Below are 26,227 nucleotides of genomic sequence, written 5' to 3' on the forward strand. Positions count from 1 at the left end.
AGGTAGAGGAGCTTCAAAGGGGTTGTGTGTACCAGGGAAAGAGGAAGAAGAGAAAGAAAATTCCTCCTTGTTAATTAGAAGAGACTTTGATCGAGACGAACCTGTAGCCTTGAGTGTGTGTGTGAATCATTGAGCATGAAAACTTGACCATGAGACTAGATATGTTTTTTGGGTTGAAAAGCTTTTCTAATCGACTCCTCCGGCTTGTAGGTGCAGCGTGCAGACCTAGCTCAAACGACAAAATACAACTTATTTCCCTTAAACCAAACAACACAACATATCATTTTATTTTTATTCTATTTTTTTAAAATTATTTCTCTTTTATTTTCACCTATTATATTTCTTTCCTCTAAACCAAACAAGTCTAATACAGTGGTGGTTATGAGAAAGAAAAGCAAGCTGCGTTGCAAACTCTCCTTCTAAGCTCTAAGGCTGCAAAAGTCATTCTAACAAGAAAATAGCAAAGATTTGGTCTAAAATGAAAATGAAAAGTTATCACAGTTAAAAAAGAGATTTAAATCATCATCATGATCTTTTATTCTATATAATTTTTTTAATATAATATTTGTTTTTGTGTATATATTTTTCTCTAATTTTGACATTTTCTTTCTCTTTTTTTTTCTTTTTGGAATTTGAATTGTACATTAAAAAATTATTACAATTTGGATTTAGAAAGAAATTTTAAATTGACTTCTTAGCTAATTTTTGTATTTTTCCTTTTTTATATTTTTTTAATTTTCATGCATTTTCTTCATTTTTTGTTTGACCTTTTTTATTATTTATTTTTTAAACATTTTTTAGTCTGTGAGTACAAAATTGTGTATCTACACTAAGTAATCAACAACCTTGTTAACATTGTAATTTTTTTTATTGTCAAAAAAGGTTTTCCACAAAGTATTAAAAAATAATATTTTAATAGACTATTTTGACTAATTGTCAAAATATAATCTTTTGACTAATCTACATTGATAGAAGAAATGAAAATTTCAAAAACATTAAGATCATAAAAGACGTCAACAATGAAGATTAAAGACAAAAAAAATCATCAACAATGGAGATTGAAAATCATCAATGGTGAATATTATTGGAAGTTATTAGGAGAAATTATTGGAAGTTATTGATAATTAGGAATCTTTATTTATAAATATTAGTTTGTTTCATATATAAAGGGTTGTAACATTAAACACTCTTATATCCTTCAAAGTCCACTCAACGTTCATACATCCACCTCACATATTGATGGGTTATAAGACAATGATCTTAACCCCCATTTCAATTTCAACATTTTATTTTTTTCATCAAGTTGTTTTATTTGTTTTCATTACCTTTATTGCACATCTTTTTTCTCATTTTTATATTACTTTTTTCTTCCAATAACATCTTCTCTTACTTAATAAGTATCAATAGTTTGTTTGATTGCACTTGCAATCATAAGGTTTAAATTGAACTAAACATAAAAATTTAACACATAGACCCATGGCCAAGGGCCTACACGGAGAATAAAAGACCTCCAAAGGAAGAATCGTCCCCTTCTACGAATATACCTAAAAAAATATGTTTGTTAACAAAAACAAGCACACACTTTACCGTTAATTAACTCTAACACTGTAATAGTTTTTTGTCCCCCTTCTTTAACAAGAGATGCAACTTTTGGGGGCACATGGATTATCTCTCCCTTAGAATCACTACCCAAACCTCATTTCTTATCATTCAGAATCTGCATACTGAGACCATAGCATGTGACCTCATGCCTAACCCCAACCACTACATTCGCCTTGATGGGAGACACCTTTAACCATACCCCAAAGGACATTTCTATGTTTTTCCATTTCTCCATCGCCACTCTCTAAGCCATAGCCCCCAACCCAAAACCAAGGTATATGCCTACGGAAACCAAGAACACAAGATCTTGGATGAAAAAACCCTTATGGTGCATTCACTAGGGAAACCCTAGCACAATGAGACGAAGGGACATGGAACTAGAAAAGATTCTTCTCAATTTTATCTTCTAGCTAAGATATTCAAAATCAAACAATCTTGTAGTTGATGATAGAGACAAATGAACTTAAAAGAAGTTGAGAATAGACCACAATATTTCCATCCATGCACCAAAGAGGAAATACACAACGCAAAAAATATTTGACTACCACATGCACACCACAAAATTAGCAAGTTTTTGTGTTTCATCAATTTCTGTCATACCAAATAATTCATAAGTGGCATAGAGTAGTGTTTGGTTTCTCATCTTGGATCCATGTTTAGTACAAAGTCATATAAAAATAATTCAAAAGTAATTATTAGTTGTGTTGATGATCCACATTCAATAGTGTCTAATGTATTTCCAAAGACAATAAGGATGTGAACATTATTGAGTGTGTTTGATTTCATAATAAGAATGATGAGAATTGATCTTGGCTCCAATTAAAATTGATTTTGTGAAAATATTGATGTCTAGTTATTGCTAGGTAAAATTGGTTGTGTCAGGGTCTCAATTTGACTAGAACACAAATAGCTAGAGACAAATATATTTGCTTGGTAAACATTTTATTTGATAAATTACAACATTTTATTGAGCTTTTATCAAATTACACATAATTTCACCCTTTTTTGATTTTCCTACATTATCCCTTTTAAATTTGAAAACTTTACATTAACACTATTTTATATGTTTAAAAACATTACACTAACAACCCTTGATGAGTAAAATGTGTACTCGCTAAGGGCAAGTGTACCCTACGCAGTAGTTGATGCAATCCTACCCCGCAAGGGCATTGGATAGAAAACTCCAAGTAGATTGGGCCAGAGATGCAAGAGAAGGCCCTAGGGTTCTTATGAGCCTTAGGGTAGATTTCTGGCCCATGGACTAAGTACGAGCCCACTTATCTTTGTAAATATTAGATTAAGGTTTCATTATTTTTGGGCCTTGTATTTAGGGCTCCATAATGTAGGTAGGGTACCCTAGAAATATAGGATTTTTCAGCCCTTGTATTTTAGGGCACCTAGACTAGTTTTTGTATTAGGGGTAGTTTTGTAATTTCACATGCACTAAGTGGATATTTGATGTGTGTGGTTGGAAATAAATTTAATTGAATTGGTAGAAGCCCAATCCAATTAAATTTTAGAGGGGGAGGTGAGCATTTGCTTACTACACCCCATTGCCACATCATATAGTCACACTTTGTGCATGTCCTTCATGCTTTTCATGCCTCATGACACCTAAGCACACTTAGTGGAGAATCTTGGAATTGATCTTGGATTAGTGGGCTGAACCATAACTAAAATTCACTAATCATAATTAGTGAAATTTTGGCTCCAAAGTTTGGCTCCACAAATTCAAGTGAAATTTGAATTTCCCTCCAATTTTGTGTGACACTTAGGCTATAAATAGAGGTAATGTGTGTGCATTTTTTTCAACTTTGATCATTTGAATATTAACTTCAGATTTCAGAGCTCTTTTTGAGCACAAAATTTCGTGCTCTTCTCTCCCTCTCCCTTCATTCATCTCCTTCTTCCTCCAAGCTCTTATCCATGGCCTCCTATGGTGGTGAGCTTCTTCTAGACTCATCTTCTCCTTGAAGTGGCGTCTCCTCTATCTCTTCCTTCTCCATTCCGCTGCCATTTATCTTCCAAGAAGCAAAGGAATCCATTGATGAAGAAGATCCTAGGCTTACAAGCTCCAATGGAGCTTGCATCAGTAGTATCGTGTACTCAAAAGTTTGGATATCATATCCTAGAGACTAAAATTTAAAAAATAAAAAAGTAATAATAGAGGAAAGAAATTAAAAAAAGAGTTAATACGTAATACTACTATTAATTATTAACTGACACATATAACAAAATATATTTAATTAATATAATAAATAATAGGATATAACTTATGAATTTCATATATTTAATTAATATAGCAAACCTTTTGGGCATAATTGCTATTATTGCTCTTTCAATTTTTCTAGTAGTTGTTTTATGCTTTGCTGCTGCTGCTTTGGCATTGTTCATGCACTACTAGAAAATATATTTTTTACATTGGTTATTTATGTTGGATCAAGTGGCCTCGGAATAATTAAGGGGGGGGGGGGGGGTTGAATTAATTATGAACGTGTCTTGACTAATTAAAAATCTATCCTTCTTAATGTTGCTTGATTCAATTAGGCTTGTACTACTAAGTTAAGAAAGTAAAGAACAGAAATAGAAACTTAATCAAAAGTAAAAGCGATAATTAAAGTGCACAACGGAAATTAAATAGTGTAGGGAAGAAGAAGACAAACACAAGAATTTTATACTGTTCGGCAACAACCCGTGCCTACATCCAGTCCCCAAACAACCTGCTGTTCTTGAGATTTCTTTCAACCTTGTAAAATCCTTTACAAGCCAAAGATCCACAAGGGATGTACCCTCCCTTGTTATCTTTGAAAACCCTAGAGGATGTACCCTCCACTTGAACTGATCCACAAGAGATGTACCCTCTCTTGTTCTCAGTATAACAATCCCCAAGTAGATGTACCCTCTACTTGTACCACAAAGAATGTACCCTCCAATGTGTTGGGACAAAGAATTCTCAGGCGGTTAGTCCTTTGAATCTTTGTAAAAGGGAAACAAAAGATATCTCAAGCGGTTAGTCCTTTGAAATCTTTTGCTTAAGGGAAAAGGAAGAATCAAAAGAATTCTCAGGTGGGGTCCTTTGAATTTTTTGTAAGGGAGAAGAGAGACACAAAAGAATTCAGGCGGTTAGTCCTTCTGTTCTTTTGGCAAAGGGAGAAGAGAGACACAAAAGAATTTAGGCGGTTAGTCCTTCGTTCTTTTGGCAAAGGGAGAAGAGAATAAAAAAGATGAATGACATAAGTTTTTGAACAAAGAACTTTTCTTGGAAGAGAAAGTTTTGAACAGAAACTTTTAGAAAGATGAAGAGAAGATGAATCAGAAAAAAAAAATCTGTTGAAAGAGATGAAAGAAAATATTGAAAGATTGATTGAAAAAGATGATTATGATCAATATCTTTTTGTTTCATGCCAAGGTCACATATTTATAATTTCTTGATGACTCAAGTCAAAACTTGTAACTTTTGGCAATTTCTTTAAAACTAATTGCTTAAAAAGTTATGACTTTTGAAAGAATCTTCAGAAACAAGTCACTTGAAGAATTGTGACTTTTGGAAATGAATTTTTCAAAAACAGTCACTGGTATTTGATTACCATTAAGGTGTAATCGATTACACATCAATAGATGTGACTCTTTATTTTGAATTTTGAAAATCTTAACGTTTTAAAACACTAGTAATCGATTACATGATTATGGTAATCGATTACAACTTTGTAAATCAGTTTGAAAAACAATGTTGGCTACTGGTAATCGATTACCAGAGAGTAAAACTCTTTGGTAAAAGATTTTGTGAAAACTTCATGTGCTACTCAATGTTTTGAAAAACTTTTTAGTACTTATCTTGATTGAGTCTTCTCTTGATTCTTGAATCTTGAGTCTTGAATCTTGATCTTGATTTTTCTTGAATCTTGAATCTTTAAACTTGAAACTTGAAACTTGATTCTTGAATCTTGAAACTTGATTCTTGAATCTTTGCTTGAAACTTTGCTTAACTCTTGATTCTTTGGCTTCATCAAAATAACCTTGGAAGACATTGCTTCCACAATCTCCCCCTTTTTGATGATGACAATCCTGAAATCAAGAGAATGCATACAAGTCTTGTTCTACCATTCACTTATCCCTTTCTCCCCCTTTCTTTTTGAATTTATGCTTAATTTTAAGTCTTGAAAATAAAACATCTTGATTTCTTAAAATACCCATTTTTCTCTCCCCCTTTGGCAACATCAAAAAGGCCAAAGTGCGTAAAACATACATGATTTAAAAACATACACAGAGCATCCTTTGTAAACCAATCATAAAAGATTCTAAACCAATCATGAAGCAAGACATGAATAAACCAAATAAAATACAAACCACATAGTCATATATCATAATTCATAAAAGTTTAGTCATGCTAAGCAAATATTAAAAGAAATACTAAGTGTTCAAATGTCATAATAATATAGCCAAATACACGGCTAGAAATCAAAGTACTAATAATACTAAAAATTAATAAAGTCTAAGACGATGGTGGTGGTGGTGGTGGTAGATCAAAGCATTTGCAAATGAAGGTGACATCTTCTTTAACCTTTGTGATCCTTGAGTCCGTCTCGTCGAATCGCGTGTCCACTTGTTGTTCCAAAAGATCAAACCTTTCACCAACATAAGTTTGGAGTCCATCGAACCTGTCCAAAATACTTTGAAGGAGAGAAGAGTCTCCTTCAACTGGTAATTGTCCTTCATCATCATTTGGTTGAGTACCCTTTTTTACCCAAGAGTCATCACGCTCTTTGCGGTAACCAAAGGATGCAACTACAACAACACCAACCAAGAAAGATCTCTTGATTGGAACATAAGGTTCAGAATCAAGAGGAATGTTGAAATGTTGAAGGAAAAGAGTGACTAAATGTGGATATGGTAAAGGAGCATTTAATCGAAATGCCTTATGCATGCGATATCAGACTAAGTGTGCCCAATCAATTTGTCGGCCGATATGAAAAGCCCACATGACAATAAGATCTTCTTCAGAAACCTGTGTAAGGTTTGAAGATCTTGGAAGTAAAATACGCACAATAAGATAGTGAAGGATGCGACTTTCAAGAGCCAATGAACTGGCAAGAAGCCTTCCGATCATATCTGCTTGGTTGGTGCAAACCAACCGGCGGGCATCATGCACAGAAAAATTAAACTTCCAATCATCGTCCAATGTACCTTCAAATGGTACACCGTTGCTAGATAATTGGGTCAAATCATAGAAGAGGGATTGGTCAATGACCATCTTTATCCCATAAACTTCTGAAATCAAGGTACTTTCTTGAATTTCAAGGTTCGAATAAAAAACTTTTACCAATTCAGAATACACAGGCAATTTCAGAGACATAAAGGGAATGAGATTTGATTTTTGAAATGCTTGAATGCATTTGAAACTCTCATCAGAAAAGAAATCCAAATCTATGAACTTAGGGTCAATGATAGAATGAGAGGAGAATAGGTTTGTGTACCGTATACGTTGTTCTTCTGATGAGAACAATGAGGAGGAGGAAATGGAGGAAGGAATTGGAATATCCTGAGCCTCGGAGTGTCGTTGGCTTCTACTCGAAGAACCTTTGTGCTTCTTTGATGGTTCCGCCATTTGAGAGATTTTTTTCAAAATTTTAATCGGTTGAAATGAAAGAGAATGAGAAAAGATGAAGTTTGGGCTTTGTGGGAAGTGATTTGGACAAGAAATGAGTGAGTTTTGGCAAAAAGAAGAATTGGGAACGAGGGTTTCGCGAGAGCAATGGAGGTTTTTGATTTCTGATTTCGAAATCTGAATATATAGGAGCAGGGACGTGTTGTAATCGATTACAACATTTGGTAATCGATTACACTCTTCCTAAATTGCTATAATCGATTACAGTATTATAGTAATCGATTACCAGAGTGTTGTTTAGGAAAACTAAGTGCTGACAGAATTTTTAGAGTGAAAGGATTTGAAAAGGAGTCAAAGTATCTTATATTTAAAAACTCTTATATAAAAAATATATACAACATAATAAAAAAAAAACTTTATGAATATTCACATATCATACAAAAATCATGCAAGAATCATATGTACTATCAACTATTTGTTTTAATATTAAAATTCATTCTTCATGAAAGAAAATAACTTAATCAATCATATAAGCACATAGCAATCAATCAAGACAAACAAATAAGATTTTGTTAGTCATCATATAAACAAGTTAATTGAAAGAAAAAATTCAATCAACTAAATTGTAAAAAATGTAAAGCAAGCTAGTAAACTAATTAAGTAAACTAAAATTACAAAGTTTCCTAACATCCTAAGTTTGATTTCTAACTTTGAGATAATACTTTGTCCATTGGATGCGAAGCGCCTTCAATCTCCCTGCTTCCAATGGTCTAATATCATTAAAATATTGCATGATAAAATAAAAACATAAGTTAATAATATAATATCAATCATAACAAAATCAAATTTGTTTGAAATAAACAATTACCGTTTCCTAATTATTCTTGAAACTTTCTAAGACTATAGTGGACATCCAGTGTATCATGTAATAGCCACACTCAGTGCTTCCTTTTTATCTATTACACTAAAAACATAATGAAATTTAGATATTCAACGTTAACTACAAATTAAGATACACACACATAAAATATATATAAGTAGAAGCATTCTTTAAATCACTTACTTTAACAATAATCCACCTAGCACCAGCCTTGGATTTAGGTTGTGGAGTATCGTCAAGTCCTTTCAAAGCACTGTTGAATACAAGGAACATTAAAATATTGATTTTGTTGACTAATGCTAATGCAAATGTATTAAAAAATAACGCTGACCTATTAATTATTCCTTCTAGGTAGTTGTTTGACCTATTATCCAAGGAACAAAACAAGACAACAAGATTTTCCTTAGGCAAAATGACGACCATTTGCTAGTGTGCACTGCAGTGGAGACCAATATAGGTTATTGCAGTATTATACATTATTTAAATTCATTTGTTCAGTTTTACTTACCCATTCAGGTAGGCTCCTAAGTAGACATCCCATTTTGAATTTTGCATCCAGTTCTTCATGTAACTTTCTGATTCAAATTGTGATTGCCCAGAGGACTATGGCTCGAGGAATCCATACACATCGGAATTCCCCACTCGCATACTTGTCTCTGTCAGATGCCTATTGTTGTTAACACAAAGTAAATTATGTATGAATTTAAAACAATAACTTAGGTAATTAACAATAATCTAAATTGACTTACAAAATTCACAACTGTATAATAGAGATGCTGAGACATTGACCACCATGTGCTATTTCAGACAAATCTTCATGTTTTATGTACAAGGGGAATTCTTCGTTAAACACCCCGAACACGGTAGTATCCCATATAACCTGCAACGACTTCAAAAATAGTTGTGGGATGGTCAATGTCATCAGATATAGGGGATCATCGACCTCATGATCCGGCCTATCTGCAGGTTTTGCTGGTCCCACAGCTCCCTGTTTATCCAACATAGTTAATTAACATAATTTAATTACAGTGAACAATTCAATTGAAAAAAGAAGCATTTAACGACACTAAAATACTTGTTCTGATAAATGCTTGACGAGATGTGTCAACCAAGCAAGGAAGGTGTTAAGTGCTTGCCCCACTAAAATAACCTCGTCAGTGGGTACAAGAATGGGAGCATCTGCATCTTTAACCTGCTCAACACCGACCTTCACTTGATCATGCAACAAAGGGATGTTGTGAACGGTTGTGGATCCCTCATAAACTCTTCCTAGGGCAACCAAGCGGGGAGGATTTTCTTCGATGTACAACCCGCATTTTTCTGAGTCACCAGTGTCTGGATTGTTCCCTGAGGGATCAACACAACTCCCCTCAGGCTCCGAAAGCAGTACAAGTCCCTGTGATTGCATCAGTGACTAAAACTGGGACTGCATCTGGTTGAAGTTTACATCAGCTGTCGAATCACTTTTTCTATGATCGACTCCTCTAGTTGGTCCCTGATTTGTTGAGTCAGCTACTCTAGTTCTTCGGGAGCCATGGAGGAAGATGTGCGGGAGGTCCATGGAGCCGGTCCAAAGTATTGCTTGATCCTCACACCGGCTCCAGTAGCACGCACACGACCAGGGTGTTCTGGTCGCCCAATGGCAGCAATCAGGACATCCTGACGTCCATGGGGGACAAAGGAACCTTGTGATGCCTGTTCCTCCAACGAATCCTGTACATAACACATTTATTTGTTTAGTCAATCACACAATAAACATAAATAATTACAATTATTAATTGAAAGTGACTTACAAACTTCTCATCAATTTCCTTTGCTACCTCAGACGTCATCTGGCTAGTTTTCTTGGTGCGGGCCATCTTCCACTTCACATGTCGTCTGATGGGAGATGGAGGATCAATCACGGTCTCAGTGCTTTCGGATTGAGCAACTTCCTCCAGTTTTTTCTTTGTCTTCTCATCCATCAGCTTCTTTTCTAAATATTCATAACCCCCACGAGACAACATGTGGGGGGCAGTGTTTTGCTTCTGGATGGCCTGTGCATTTTTCCGCACATCCTGCAAAAATTGAACATTAATGAAACTCATGATTACAATGTATTATAATAAGTGAACTTAAACTTGAAAACAATGAAAATCACAAAGTACATACCTCCCACAAGGGGTCTCTGCGGCTCTGACAAAAATGGGCCCATTTCTCCTTGCTAATGTCATATTTTCGCATACAGTGTCATCGACATTGTCCTTGTTGGCTGAAAGTGCCTATTTTGATGTAAAATCAGACTTGAACTGTCTTCATTGCTCCCCCACAATCTAAAGTATTTTCTTTTTTGTCCTAACATCAGATGCTTCAGGGATATCAAATTCAGCCTAACAAACAATACATTAGGTTTTATTTTTAGTAAATTAAAATTTTTGGCTAATGAACAATAAGCAAGATGAAAACTAAAATACCTAAATATCCTCCCATATCAAATCCTTCTAAGCAGCAAGGACTTGCTTCCAATTCTCGTATGTCACATCGACCTTATCAGGAGTGACAATCCCCAAATATGTTCTTAATTTCTTCTTGTGGGGACCGTCAGCCTTCTCGGTTGCAGGATCGACGTGGACCTCCGGTGTCTCAGCCCTAGCTGGTCTAGTCGCCAATGATCTTAGTCATGTGACTTTTCTTGTCCGCTTCAAGGTAGACAACGAATGTGATGCTGCTTCAGTAGGAGGAGGAAGAGAGCTGGGTGGAGTAGCCATCTGCCTGTAAAGAAAAAAAAACATTAGTTAATTAACATTATCAAAACATTTAATCAGTTATGTAAATGAATGGATTGAAATGAAATACATAATAACAAAATTAAATTAGACTTTGTTAATTAGTTTTCCTTCATCATGATCATTACGATTAGCATGAACGTCGTCAGCTTCTTTTTCTCCGACAATGTTAGGCGACATTTGTGTGGACAAAGGACTAACATAAGTATCAATGTATGAATCATCATCTTCTACATTAACACCAATTGTTTTCCCGTGTAGAACCACTAACCACCTTTCATCACAAGGGTCTTGAACATAAAATACCTGTTTAGCTTGTTCTGCCATGATGAAAGGGTCATTCTAGTAAGCTAGTTTCTTTAGATCTACCAACGTAAATCCTACATCATCGGTACGCACGCCGGTGTTGCTATCAACCCATTTACATATGAAAACACCAACAGTAAATTTGACATAGTTAAGCTCCCAAATTTCTTCAATGAACCCAAAGTAAGGGATAGAAGCTACACATAGATTGTCATCATGTACACTGGCGAAGTGTTGAGATTTAGCCCTTAGGGTGACCCCACTGTTTTGCATTGCACTTTTATCGTCTTGTACTTTTGTATAAAAGGAATACTTGTTTATGTCGTATCCTTGCCAAGTTATAACATTTCTTTTAGGCCTATTTGCTAGCTTTCTTAACATTTCAGAAGCATTTTCATCAACAAAGATTGTATCTTTAAACCAATCAAGGAAAGTCTTGTTATGCTTTTTCAAGACCCAGTTCTTCGACATTTTTGGATTACTTTCTTTGATTAAACCTTCATGTTGAAGTATGTATGACAACTTCATTACTGTTATTCAACATGTACAAGTGAGCTTGTAATAAATCTTTTACACTTGGAGTGATAACATGCAGTCCTCTTGAGCCCTTACCACCTACTCTGTCGTCATGACGAGACTCGGGGAAGCCCAACAGGTTTAGCTTTTTCAATGTACTCTGAACAAAATTCAATGGCTTCTTCTGTAATTTACCTTTCAACAATAGATGCTTCCGGATGATGTAGATTCTTTGTATACCCTTTTAAGATCTTCATGTATCGCTCAATCGGGTACATCCACCGCAAAAAAACAGGACCACAACATTTGATTTCTCTGACCAAATGAACAATTAAGTGAACCATGATGTCAAAGAAAGTAGGAGGAAAATACATCTCCAACTGGTACAGTATAATAGCAGCCTCGTTTTCTAGCTCATCTAACTTCATAGATCAACGACTTTGCTACATATGGCATTGAAGAAAAAGCATAGGCGAGTTATGGCTAACTTGACTTTGTTAGGCAAAATGTCTCGTATGGCCACGACTAACAATTGTTGTATCAAGACGTGACAATCGTGAGACTTTAACCCTACCAACTTAAGATCCTTCAACTGCACAAGGCTCTTAATATTTGAAGAGCATCCTCTTGGGAGTTTGACCCAACGCAGACATTGACAAAAATTGATCTTCTCCTTTCTGGACAAAGTATGACAAGCTGGAGGCAAGCATATTTTTTTACCATCAGACCTTGGATGCAACTGCGATCGTATACCCATCTCAGCTAGATCTTAACGGGTATTCAACCCATCTTGCGTCTTGCTTGAATGTTAAGGAGCGTCCCAATGACACTATTACATACATTTTTCTCCACATGCATAACATCAATACAATGTCTAATATCTAGATCAGACCAGTACGAAAGATCAAAGAAAATCGACCTCTTCTTCCATATGCAAGTCTTACTTTTTTCCTTCTTTTGGGTATTTCCAAATATAGTATTCAGGTGTTAAACCCGTTGGAAGACCTGCTCACCAGTCAATGGTATCGGCGAGGTTTTAGAAAACGCTGATGTCTAGTGTAGACTGTTTTTCTATCATGTTTCAGTTGTATGTAGCTTGTGTCTTCTTCACATATGGGGCATGCATGATGACCCTTAACACTGTAACCGCTCAAATTCCCATATGCTGGAAAGTCATTAATGGTACAAAAAAGCATTGCACGCATTTCAAAAGTCTCATTCTGAAACCCATCAAACATTAAAACCCCTTCGTCCTACAACTTTGTCAGGTCTTCAATAAATGGACTTAGATAAATATCAATGTCATTTCCTGGATGTCTTAGGTCTGATATCATCATAGACAACATCATGTATTTTCGCTTCATGCACAACCAAGGAGGCAAATTGTAAATTACTAGTACAACTGGCCATGAACTATGTTGAGTGCTTAAATTGTCATATGGATTCGTTCCATCATTGGCTAGTCCAAGCCTAAGATTTCTTGTCTCTTTGCCGAAATCTGGAAACAAACGATCTATCTTCTTCCATTGGGAGCAATCAACCGAATGACGGACCATTCCATCGCATTTTCTCCCATTTGCATGTCATGTAAGGTCTTTAGCATCGTCTCCATTAGCAAAAAGACGCTTAAACCTTGGAACAATCGGCAGATATCACAACACTTTCGCTGGAGGGCCCTTCTTTGAGTTTTCATCACTACTACACTCCTCATCATCCTTGACTTTGGACTGTGATACCTCACACCTAGGGCATTTGGACATTTCTTCAAATTCATGTCTGTACAATATGCAATCATTCAGGCAAGCATGAATCTTCTGATACTCCATACCCATCAGACACAGTACCTTCTTCTCCTGATAGTAACTTTTAGGCAACATGTTTTCCTCTAGAAGCATATCGTGCACTACTTGAAGTAGTGCACTAAAGCTTTTGTCACTCCACCCATATATGGCCTTCACATTAACTAGACTTAACACCACCAATAACAGCATTAACGAATTCTTTCACCCTAGATACAAAGGCTTCTTTGAATCACTTTGCAATGTATCATACATAGGGGCATGTGCTTGCTGAAAAGACTCTTGTCCAAGGTCGCGAATCATATCCTCCAAGCGATCTTCCATTTCTACATCAAACGATTCAGATTGGGGCCCACTCTGTATGTCTGTCATTTCACAATACCATATCCACATCATATAATTCCTCTTAATTCCATCACACAACAGATGGTCTTGTATGTCGTCGACTTCTTGTTGTCTCCCATTCAAACAATTTATGCACGGACAGAAAAACTTCCCATTTTCATCCGGTCGACTTCTTTCTGAAGCAAATTGTAGGAACTGTTCCACACCTTCCGCATACGCAGGGCTCAAACGGCTTTCATTCATCCAACTTCGATCCATCTGAATAATAACTCCTTCATACTCCGTAACTCTTTCAATGCATGATATCTCACTTTTTCATTTAAGGTGTGGCCCTATTCCATTCAGGAAGACACATTTTTAAGGTAGATTCATGTGTCAAGGTTAATCTTATTTTGTTAAATTTGATGAAATTTTGGCAACATTTCACATTGGTCTCTAGGTACACGACATGAAATCGGTGACATTAATTTGCCGATAATCAAGTATGCACTCAGAGAACAACTAGAAATGTATTGTACCGTAATTTCATCAAATTAAACAAAATAATGTTAACCTTAACACATGAATCTACCATAAAAATGGGAGTCTCCCCAAACTGTCCAAACGGACAATTCAAGATTGAATACAATGATTAATGCAAAATTTCCGCAAGAATCATTGTATTCAATCTCAAACAGGAATCTAAGGTTCACTCATTATGAACAAAATTTTAATCTAAAGCAAAGCACATTAATAACATACAATTTAAATACAGTGAGATATAACACAACATAATAGATCGGGAAGAACCCTAAGCAAACAACAAAGCAATGGCTGCAGAGTTAGGGCAATAGACAGTGGAGGTATCCACTCTCGTCACACGCACCACTCACAATAAGTCCTCCAATTCGTTAGCATCGCTAATGAATCGGACAAGTTATCGTGAGCGACAGGTGTGACGAGAGTGGATACCTCCAGCGTCTATTGCCCTAACTCCGCAACCATTGCTTTGTTGTTTGCTTAGGTTTCTTCCCGATCTATTGTGTTGTGTTATATCTCAAAAGAGAAACTAGCTAACTAATCGAAACCAGCCATTGATAATATATATATACATAGTAGTCCGTAAGTATGTACCTGAAGTTGCTATAATCAAAGGGCTTCCACAACAACGCGAATTAGCAGTAGTAAATGATAACTTGAAAAAAAAAAGCATACTCCAATTAGCCACAATGTATTTAAAGCCTTTTATCAGCTATGTCCACAACTACTTTACTCAGCAAGTGGCGCCATCAAAGAAAGGCAACAACCTATCAATTGTCAACCAAAATGTTGACAAAATTCAGCATTCAAATCCAGTGGTGATATAGAGTATAGTAGAAGAGAATCACATCCTAAAAGATTGATATACCAATATCAAAAGTGCTTTATGTTCTTTCTATCACAAAACAAGATGTCGTTTGTTAAGATATCTAGTTGTGAGATGGTTAAACCAAAACTTTGAGCTCTAAATGTCAAGTCAACAAAATTTAAATACATGAAAAATGATTTATCTAAAAAATTGGCAAGTACTTAGTTATTTATTAAGTGTGTTTTCTTTTTTTTATTTTGAATTTAAATAGTATGTATTTAGTTATAAAGAGAAAGTAGTTAAATAATTGCTTATTGCATGCTTAACTACTTTCTGTTTCTCTTTTCTAAATTCACTTACTCCATATATGCATGCATTTTATTTTTGAAACACTTTTAGTTTCTTCACGGTTCACAAACTTATACTTTATTTCCTAGCAAGTACATTAGATCTAGCACCTTCTATTTCTATTCTTTGGTAATTTAATCTCCCTGCCAATTTTCCTACTATTTACTAAACTTAATTTTTGTTACTTTATTCCTTGTTAATCTACTTTTCTTCATCGGACAGTTGACTCACTAAGTAACCCGCTATTTGATTCACTATCCCCTAACTAACTAACTAACGGACCTATCAAACAGCCTCTTAAGTTGCACTGATAGACAAAGAGCTTTCCTGCTAATTGAAGTTGAATAAGACTACTACATTAATAAGAGGAACTCCTCCCTCGGCTGATTCCAAGTGAACATGATGAATAATCTATGAGATTACCTCCAAAAGAGTTGAGTTTTAACATGGCTTGTAGTTTTATTTTCCTCCTATATACAATGCATTTCTATCAATAAACATATAATATATAATAGAAAAAGATAAATAAATATAAATTATGTATTAATAAGGAGTTTGGTATATATAAGTGTTTCTGCATCAATATTCTTTACAAAATATTTTTGGATCAGAAATCTGGATTTTGTGGATTTTTTTATTCTAATCACTGTAGTTTAGGCTTTTGACTCCTTGTTATGAATGTGTCTTGGGTTTGGAATGATTTTGTGGGATGTGTTTCCATTAATGCCTAGTTTGATATAAACTTGCCTCTTCATAGCACAAACAAGTATGAAATATATAGCCATCCATAGGCACCATGGCATAGAATGTGTAGTTGTGACTTATGACTTCTACTTTGGCGTGTTCAAGATTAGAATTGGAAACTCAGATCTTGTTGGCAGGACACTTCAGCTAGGGATCTAAGTTATAAAGAAAAAGTATTTTGATTAATGTATTTATGCTTAAAGATTTTATTGTTCCCCTTAAATGCACATCTCAGGCACACACCATCACCCTTGTATACCTTTATTGTTTGGTTGTGGAAAGGTTTGGACAATGTCTATAGGAGAGGAAGAAGGTAAAATTGAGGAAGGTTTGGACAATGTCATGCAATTCAGGTATAACAATATAAAGTAGAAAGTATCAAGAGGGAAAACACAGGTACAGAGAAGTTGCTGCAAGAAACAGGACCAGAATTGTTCAATCCAAATGAACAACACTACACTACACTATGCAGTGGTTACATGTCACCCATACTTGATCCGGTGTGGGGTTGGAGGTATAAGCCTTAAATTACACAAGACTAAGGTGTTTTGACTTTTATAAACTGCACTCATGGGCTAGAGGGTTAACTGAGTTTGAAGATGGAAGAAATCAGCAAAGTACTATTGAAGTTGTTAATGCATATTACGTTGCTGCCTTGATGGGTCTGGCTTATGGTCACACGCATCTTCTTACCAAGCCCATGGAATCAATCAATTTTTAGCATATATGGTGCTTGTTTATGATATGGACAAACATGAAATAAGCTTTACTGGGTGCTGTAGTTGTGTTTTTTTATGCTAGCAAGGATGTGATTGAGTTTGAATTTGTTTTACACTAGCCAGCAATTTCTAAGCCACACTAGCTTGTTGCAAAGCACTTGGAAGGCACACAAAAGGCTAACAATGTTGTTTTCTGAACCTTTATCAACTGACACTCATTTACCATAGGCTCTGTTAATGACCTAGACCCATATTGAGTCACAAAGCAACCCATAGATGGGTGACTCAAGATCAATAGTTGTTGAACCCAATCCCCATACAACCAAAGCTGATTCTATTGCTTCAGCTCCAATAGTGGGTTTTAATGCAGCCAGGAAAGGCATTCCTGGGAGTTCAAAACCCAACACACTGCCCTTAAATTGATCACTCTTGAAAAAGTATTCACTTCCAAAGGCTCAGAAAATCATTGTCTTGGGCTTGAAACTTCCCAGCCAAGTCACCCATTTTTCTTCCAACTTCGACCTTAATGGTGTGCCCGACAAAATTAGTCCTACCAAAAACACTTTCTTTCTCATTTGTCTTTCAAAATAATCACAATAGGGCCCTTCCATTTCTCTGCAGGTTTTGAAAACCACGGCATGGCAACTGGCAAAAGAGATGAATTGGCGCTCCCCAAATGAAATGCCCCATTGTCGTAGTTCTTTTTAGCAGCAGAGGCTAAATCTCTTGCTTGGTGAGGGTGTAGGATTATGGTTGATGAAGGTGGAAAGCTTGGTGGAGGGTTTATGAGATCAGCTTCTGTTAATGAATTATTCTCAAGGAGAAGTTTTCTTTCAGGGCTTATAAGATACCCTACAGTGGCAGGGCACTTGGGAGGCACACAAAAGAGAAAGGTTGAGAATTCGTGGCAGCACCTGTGTCTCTCTGGGGTTCAAAAGGATCAATCTGAGGAGCAAAATCTGGTGTTGTTGGAGAAGCATTTGAATTGGCGCGCTGATGCACAAAAAGTTGGTGATTGGAAGAGGGTGCTTAGGGAATCTGAGGCTGCCATTGTTGTTGGAGCAGATTTTTCGCCTCAGGTAGTTTTGAATTGAAATTTCTGATGTTACCATTGTCTACATTGTTTTTGTTAGAGATGTAATATGAAATTATTAGCGTGTCTTTGGTTAATAGCATAAAGTTTTACGATAGCTAGGATGTGATTGGTTTCTGTTTTCAAATAATTGTTTTTAGTTTCCAAAATGCAACTAAACAAGGTTGCTCTGTTGGCTGGCGCAGAGTGTAGTGCAAGGGACAGAAAAGTGTGGAATTGATGGGGAAATTGAACAGGTTTTAATAATTTCTTTTTTTTAGGTTTTTGGTTTTTACAATACTTTTTTTTTAAAACAATTTTTAGAACTTTATAGATTTTGGATGGTAAATTGATTGGTAAGTAGTGTAAAATTATTTTGGGAAACTGTTTTTAAAATCAAAAAGTGAGAAGAGAATTAATGAGGTCCTTAGTTCGTGGTATGGTGGTAGACTAGAGTCTCTACAATCAAGTATAAAATCATCCTCGGGTCTTTACTTGATAGTTTAAGCTTTTAGGATAGTTGGTTTGTGACAATTTGTATTGGGCTAACTTGTTGGATTGCTACTTAAAGATTGTTGCTTGCAAGGTGGAAGCCTATTTAAAACTGCATCAACTTGAAGATGTTGAATCAAGTCTCTCGAATGTTCTGAAGTTGGAAGGTTGTCCTCCAGAGTGCTCTTAGACCAAGTTATTTGGTATGGTTGGTGAATCCTATGTTCCTTTTGTGTGTGCATAGGTTAAGATGGCCTTGGGGAGGTAAACACTAAAAACCTTAGGCTCGAAATCCAAAGCTAAGTAAAACTTTTGAGTGAGGAACAAGTAATTGATTGTTGCAGGTTTGAGAATGTTGTTGCGGTTGCAGAAAAGGCTAGCATCTTAGATTGCAGTAATGCTGAAGTTTTCTGAAGCTTGTTCTGCTTATGGGTAGGGCCTTAAGTATGACAACTCCAACTATGTTCTATATTGCAATAGGGCAATTTCAGATGGAACTGAAATTATGCAGTACATGTTGGATTCTATAATATATCAGAGGGAAAGTTGCCAAGACATTAAACAACATGAAAGGTTACTACTTACTAGTATAGCTACTCAGATTCAAACATATTCAAGCTGGAGTTGTGTGCCAGTGTTTGATTTTATCATGGGATCAAGAACATTGCATTCTACTGAATGAATTTATAAATTTGTTCATTATTTTTTAAAGAAGCTTTGCATTATGCATACTTTGCCAACTTGTCCTATGAGGTTTTCAACATGAGATCCTAAAGGAATGTGGACTTCGAAATTCTAATACTATATCATTGAGTAGCATATATGCATCAAGATAAGACAAGACCAAATGAAACCTTGACAACCTAGCCATACTGCATATTCAGTGAAATAGAGAAGCAAACAACGTTGGATTATTTGGATAAGAAATTGAGGATTGCAAAATTGTTATGGAGAAAGAGCCACATGTTTCTCTAGAGGAAACTACAACTATGTGCAACTGCAAAGTACTGAGAGATTGACTAAAGTTATATTGGTTGTCAAGAAGGCTGAACTACCAAATCAATACAGTACAGACCAGGTGGGGATTGTTGGTGTATGCTGAAGAAAATCTTAAATCAAGGGTACCAGTCCAAAAGCAAATATCCAAATGGCTTTTATCAATATTTAAGGTAGTAGTCTTGCAGGGGATAGTATTGACTGCAATCTAGTATTTCATACTGCTAAGTTTGCCTAAAATAGCTCCAAATTTCATGATCTACTTAACAAGTTAGGAATGGAAGACATCTATTCCTCAGCTTATTGTTATGCTCCATGTAAACTTATAAGATGAATTTAACAAAAATAGATAAAATCACAAGAAAAAACTAAATATTTCCTTCAATCACAAAAAATTTAAACATCAGCTATCCAGATCTGGAGTATATTTTACTAATAACAAATTGCACATGTACGCCTCAGTTGTAAAAATCACTTACCAATCGTCCACCTGCAATTATGGCTGAAAGGGCAACCACTGCCTTAACAGCAGCCAGACCAAGAGCTTCAGCAATGGTTTGGAAACCAACCTGAAAACAAAGATTGGTATTTCACAAAAAGACAACATAGATAATGATGACAATGAAAGAAGTAAGGTGAAGTCATTTCATTCCAACCAAACCTTTAACATGAACTACCTTTAATTAGAAAGATTGAACTATGCGTTTTGTCCTTTTAATAAGAAAGAGTGAACTGTGGATTAGGTTTCATATTCAATTTTGAAAAGCAACTCAGTCCAATCCAAATCAAACTTATATGTGCATATATACTTTTTCAAAAAAAAATTTATCTTCATTTTCTCTCTACTCTATATCTTTGTAATCAATTTTCTGCATAATCAAGTGAAAAACACTACTATTTTTTCTACTTTCTATGGTATCCATGTAGAATACTTGACTATATAGGGGTGTAAACATGTTTATATGCTGACAAAATAGCATAGTTTTGCCACTATAGGACATGCAGTTCAGGTTATCTAGATTCTACAAGGTAAAGACAATATGAAATGTTGAAGCAAATGCCTCACATAAGACAAAGTTTAGCCAACTACATATCGCAAGTACAGAACAAACCCATGATATATACTACCATATGTTTAGTGAAATGTTACAGAAGAAAAAAATAATTTTACCAACAATGTTTCTTCTATGGATGAAAGAAATAGCAACTACAACTCCTAAACCTATAGCAACGAAGCTTCATCAACAACAACACAAATAATAATCACTATGAACAAAGGGGTAATTGCCAATAGGCTAACTCACCTCTGATATAGTGCAAATCAAAGGGCCTAAACCTAGTCTTAGGGTATCTGAACCTTCAAATAGTCAAACTACATCTTTCCAAAATAGATCAAATGCAGGTTGCGACCAACTAAGGGAAGTTAAAAGCTTAATTTAAGGGAAGTTATAACTAAGGGAAGTTAACAGAATGGCAAGCACAACCAAAACTTACCTTGTGATTGTGAGTACAAAGACAAGCAAAGACTGCTTTCGTGCCAATGGAATGCCTGCAAGGAAACCAACGAAGCTTGTTCAAAGACAATGGTAGTGACCTGAGGGTGGGGTGAGCAGCGAAGGTCGTTCAAGGAAACCAAAAAAAACTTACCAAAACATGAGGGTGTGGTACGTGAGCGTCACAGCGATGACGGTGGCCTGAGGGTGGCTATGCGAGACTTAGCGTTGGGGGTCAGGGACAATGGCAGTGATGACGGCGACCTGAGGGTGCCTTTGCAAGAGTGAGCGTGGGGGGTCAGGGAGAATCAAGAGGGTGGGTTTGCGAGAGACTGATGAGCGCGAGAAGAGAGAAGGCTTTTCAGTTTGTAAGTTTAAGTAAAAAGACAACATCGGTTTTTTTAAAAAAAAATCGATGTAAACATCGGTTTTTGAAAAAGCCGATGTTAACATAGAATCGTTAACATCGGTTTTGACAAAACCGATGTTATCTACGTAATGTTAACATTGGTTTTGTGAAAACCGATGTTAACAATTATATGTTAACATCAGTTTTTTTAAAAATCGATGTTAATAAACTGGTCTTAATTACAAGTATGCCACTACGTTTGTGTTAACATCGGTTTTTTCGAAAATCGATGTTAACCTAGTGATGTTAACTGAATAATTTTTAGTAGTGATGTACAAAGACTATGTGAGTCAAGACCTTCAACCCCACAGGTTTTACCTCCTCTTACCAAAGCAATAAGTAATACAAATGAAAGTGTCTTATAATCTAGTAAACTAGTGCATTTTAAGTGACACTATATTTTAACCCAAAAGAGAGAGATAGAGAGAAAACACTACATTTTAAGTATTTATCTCATGTAAAAGCATTAGGAAAACAATGGTAGGCAGAATTCTATGTAGAAAAAGAAAAGTTTAGTTGCAATAGTTGAAAATAAATAATTGACATCCTATAATTTTGAGTGTTTTCATATCACCAAATTATTGTTCCAGTTTGATTGTTTCATCCTTTTTCAATCTTTTTTTTATTAAGAAACAAACATATGGAATCTACCGGTGGTGTTGGATTAGTAGTTGGAGGTGGGCTTGCTTCAACTTCGACATTTTGATCTAACATTGCTGCTTACACTAGATCTACCAAGACTTTATGTATGAATGACATTGAGAAAGCCATAAATAATTTCCATGCTTCCAGAGTACTTGGAGAAGGTGGTTTTGAGCTTGTTTATAGTGGTACATTGAAGATGGGACAAAAGTCACAGTCAAGGTTCTAAAAAGAAAGGATCATCATGGCAACTGTGAATTCCTATCTGAAGTTGAGATGCTTAGCCGCCTTCACCATAGAAACTTGGTTAAGTTTATTAGTATATGCGCAGAGTTCAGCTTCCGCTGTCTAGTTTATGAACTCATTCCAAATGGCAGTATGGAATCCCATTTACATGGTACTTAACTTTTCTTGATTCAATCTGAAGTACCACTCCAATTGTTTAGTTCTTGTAGATAATGGTTTTTCTTATATTTGGTCTTCTGGTAGGAGTTGACAAGGAAAATAGCCCACTTGATTGGAGTGCTCGGTTAAAGATAGCTCTCGGTTTGCTCATGAACTGGCTTATCTGCATGAAGATTCAAGTCCCCATGTCATACATAGGGACTTCAAGTCAAGCAATATCTTGCTGGAAAATGCTTTTACACCAAAAGTATCCAATTTTAGATTGGCCTGAACAACAACTAATGAAGGGAACAAACACATATCAACAGAGTGATGGGAACTTTTGGGGTAATAGTTATTTCTTACTTTCCTGTGTCTATTTTGGAAAGTTTTATCTTCAAGTCATCTCTTTACATCGTTACCCTTTATGTTTTTGTAATCACTCCAACATAATAAATTTGTAGAGGTTGATCAGGTAAGTTAAACTAGAAACCCTATCAGTTAAGTCAAATAAAATGATTTCTTAACCATTTGTAAAGACATTTGCTTCTGTAGTCATTTTTATTAACAATTTATAACTTGTATACTATCTAAAATAATTTTGATTGAGATTATTTTTGAAGAGTGGAGGTATAGCAATAAATAAATGCCAGTGTTGTTTCTGGTAATTTATTGTGAAACTAGAATCCCACCTATATGCTGCCTCTAGATTATTTAATAAGCAAAGTGAAATTTGAAAGTATATAGGTGGAAGTTGTGGGTCAAATTGGTGGTAATAAACTAATAATAAAACATATATTTTTAATATTGTATATTAAACAACAAAGTAGTATAAAATAATAAAAAAATAAGTTAAGTAAAATTTTAAATTAGCATAAAAGAATCATATTACATGTCCTAATGAATGAAAAATTATTGATAAATAGTTAAATAATAGCAATGTAAATATCATATATGAGCCCTTTATTTGATTATTTGTTTCTTTCTTTTGCTTGATTATTGGTTGTTTAAGAGATCTAAGGTTAATATGAAAAATCTGATAGAAAAATTAAATAATATTTTAATTTTTTTAAAAAAAACTTTTTAAGACGATTCTATGAAAAATTGTCTTAGAAAGTCTACATTCGTCTTAGAATCTCCAATATATTTTAGATTTTTTTTAAATTATTCTAAGATGGTTCTTTCAAATATTGACTTAAAAATTTTTAAGTCAGTTTTTGAAAGAACCGTCTTAGAATTCTCATTTTTTTTAAAAAAAAATTACATTCTAAAACTATTTCTAGATAAAATCGTCTTAGAAATTATATTATTCTAAGATGATTTTTGAGAACTGTCATAAAAAATTTTGACTTTCTATGACTTTGGCTTCAAAAATGGTTTAAAACCATTTTAAATATCTCAAAGAATTGTCGTCAAATGTGTTTTTTCTAGTAGTGACGATTTAGAGAGGGGTGTAATTGGAGAAGTTATCACACATGGGGACAGAACTAGCTTGGTGCAAAAATCTCAAGTGTTGCTTGAAGACGGGATGTAGGTCAAGTTGATCAAACCAGGATAAAATATTTGTATAGTCTTTTTATCCCTAAACTCTTTAGTTACTTGTTATATTACTTGTGTTTAAATTGCAATTTTTAACTTTAAATATCTTGGGCATTAAAGGTTTAGCACAAAATGATTTTAAACGAACTTAATTCACTCCTGTCATACCCTAATTTCGTCCGGGGATTATTACTGGATGACATGCAACCTTTGGTTAGCCGCTTTGAGATACTTGGCGTCCTTTGTTGCACAGTAAATGAAGTCCCGAGGCGTCTCAGAAATCAAAAGGAAGCAGGCTTGCGCGATCCGTGAAATTCCGTAATGTGGCGGAAGTCGAAAAGAGGTGTTTTTGCGCAATCCGTGGGTTTCCGTAACTTCTTCGAAAGCTAAAAAAGAGTAAATACATAATCCGTAAGGATTCGTAACCTTGCGGAAGGAAAATAAGTATCGTTACGAAATTCGTAAAGTTTCGTAACGTTACGGAAAAAGAATTACAAAAAAAATAGAAAGGGGGGTGCATTTAGTAAATAGGGGGTGCAAATAGCAACCAGACCCACTTGGGCCCTCCAGAAGATTCCTCCAGAAGGCTGTTGCTTCTGGAGGAAGCAACCTTGCTCGCCTGGGCGAGCTGGGCGGCAAGCTTCTCCCCTATTTTGCTATAAATAGGGGGAGAAGTGAAGAAGAAAAGGGTTCAGCCCCTTAGGCACTTCTCTCTCTCTCGAAATAGCTAAGGAAAATTAGTTCCGTGAAGAAAATCCAAGCTGAGGCGCTTCCGTAACGTTTTCGTAACGTTTCCGTGAGTAATTACGCGAAGATTCTCGACCGTTCTTCAAGATTCATCGTTCGTTCTTTGTTTTCTTCAGTCTTCAACGGGTAAGTACCTCAAACCAAGCTTTTCAATTCATTCTATGTACCCGTAGTGGTCCACATTTTGTTTCATGTATTTTTGTTCTCGTTTTCATTCACTTTTTATACCCCCTTTTGGCGTGCTTAAGCCATTTATTTAAGTCATTTCTCGCTTAATCTAAAAATAAAATAAATTTCCACCGATCGTTTGAATTGTGTCATCCGTTAATTTCGGTTAAAATGAATTCCGACCGTTCGGTCGTGTCGTAACCACGTTGGAAATCAAAAAAGAGGTAAAATAATAATATAATAATCAAAAAATACCTTTTAGTAAAATAAAAGCGTAAGATCAATCGGACGTTTTCTCTTTGGGACTTCTCATTCTTAATTGAATTGACTAATAACTAAAGTGAAATTAAGGCTAAAATCAACTCGCCTAGTCAAGCTCGTCCACAAAAATAGGTTTTTGAAAGTTTATCATGTCAGTTTCTTACTAAGTAAAAAAGGATCATTTTTAAGGTCCAACGCCTTAAAATGATCACCCCTCAAGTAAAAAGAATCACTTGATTCACGCATAAGAAAGAACTACGTAGGTCTGATTTCCTCTCCAAAGGAGGGTACGTAGGAGCAAAAGCCCCGCTTTTGTCGACCTCAAAAAATAAAAAGAAATAAAAGTTAAGATAACACAATTCCACAATTCTAAAAAATAGGCTGTTGTCTTTCGAGACAAACGTAAGAGGTGCTAATACCTTCCTCAAGCGTAAATACAACTCCCGAACTTAGAATTTTCATTTTGACCGATTTCCTTCGGTTTTCCCGACGTTTTCCACAAATAAACGTTGGTGGCGACTTCGCGCATCTTTCCTCCTTTGGAAAGCGCACCCGTGAGCCTCGCCCTCGCTCGCCCGCGAAGGGCCCGTTGCGACAGTTGGCAACTCCACTGGGGATAATTTTGTGAGTTAGGCCTATTTTAGGAATTTTGGAATTGTGAAACTTTGGGTATGCTTTTATTGAACTGTGTAAAATGTAAATAATTGTTGTCTATTTCGCATTCTTTACACTGCATTCTAAGCACCCACGGGTTTGAGTAAAAAAGGGGCCCTATACCTGGGTTCATGGGAATTTAAGGAGTGAAGGTGAATCTATTATCATGCTAGGTCTCCGACTTGCTTGATAATAGTGAAACCTCGTCTAGAGCTTTCTCTCTTTATAATGTGTTGTCGCTGGTATTCCATACCGCCACAACATTATTATCTTGAGTGATGATACCTCTAGAAAACAGCCGTGTGAGTTATGAATTATTGGGGAGTAGTTATTAGAGACCCCTAGATATTGTCTTAGGTTCCCAAATAGGGGCAAAGAGCAAACACGCTCCGTGCCATTTGTTCTCATGCATTT

The sequence above is a fragment of the Glycine max genome, chromosome 10 (genome assembly GCF_000004515.6).
Source record: "Glycine max cultivar Williams 82 chromosome 10, Glycine_max_v4.0, whole genome shotgun sequence".
NCBI lineage: Eukaryota > Viridiplantae > Streptophyta > Magnoliopsida > Fabales > Fabaceae > Glycine > Glycine max.